This window comes from Cucurbita pepo, chromosome LG02 (genome assembly GCF_002806865.2).
Source record: "Cucurbita pepo subsp. pepo cultivar mu-cu-16 chromosome LG02, ASM280686v2, whole genome shotgun sequence".
In the NCBI taxonomy this organism is placed as follows: domain Eukaryota; kingdom Viridiplantae; phylum Streptophyta; class Magnoliopsida; order Cucurbitales; family Cucurbitaceae; genus Cucurbita; species Cucurbita pepo.
In genome coordinates this window covers 5,077,570-5,078,416 of record NC_036639.1, presented here as the reverse complement: position 1 = coordinate 5,078,416, position 847 = coordinate 5,077,570, and the positions used below count along the sequence as shown (strand labels likewise).

The 847-nt window shown below is 28.7% G+C and overlaps 1 protein-coding gene across 1 annotated transcript in view; it reads left to right on the top strand.

Moving 5' to 3' along the window:
* The window catches only part of LOC111786139 (V-type proton ATPase subunit e1-like), a 3,827-nt gene that overhangs the window by 698 nt on the left and 2,282 nt on the right, over positions 1–847 (top strand). The gene's annotated exons all lie outside the window — the stretch shown is intronic.

Below are 847 nucleotides of genomic sequence, written 5' to 3'. Positions count from 1 at the left end.
TTTTTTTTTTTTTTTTTTTTTTTTTTTTTTTTTTTTTTTTTTTTTTTTTTTTTTTTTTTTGTCTATTTTCGTGCATATGCTGGATTTTGGATCGAGAGGAAATTGAGCTGCTACTTTATCTAACTCGGTTATGAAGTATACGCTTTTGCTGTTAACTATGTTTGATTTCCGTATTCTACTGTAAACAACGTGCTGTTGATTCTAAGTCCTTGTGTTGTTGGCTTTTAGGCATTTAATCTGTTGGTTATATTCTTCTAGGATATACGGACTGCTAATTTTGTAACACTGAAGATTCAGGCGCATGTATCTAGGCTGGCATATAGTACTAAGATTGTAATATGAGTTTCTAGGATTTAAGGTATCGACGCACAAATTATTAGGATGCAAAAAGAAAGTTCTTCGGAAAAATGAAATTAGGGAAGCTTTGTGGGATATTGAATAGGATGGAACAATATTTTTGACAAAAGATATCAATTTTGAAACATTTTATTGAGTCATTGGAGGATATTTGAGTTTTTATAAAAATTTATTACATTAGCTAAAGAAAAATAACATCATTCTGGAATATGATTAATTGAAATTTCTCTAGTCAAGCAATACGTAGTTCTGGGTTTAAGTAGACCAGTGTTTTCTATCTTTCCATTGAAGGTATGCAATTGGTAAGCTTGATGATAAAATGTAATAACTTCATGGTCTAAAAACAGATCAGAACCTAAATGGTGCTTACTGAAACATTGTTATAGATTAATGTAGGAGATCAAAAAGTCTGTAAATCCCATGCCTCTCTCATTATCCATTGGATTTTTTTTTTTTTTTTTTTTTTTTTTTTTTTTTTTTTTTTTTTTTT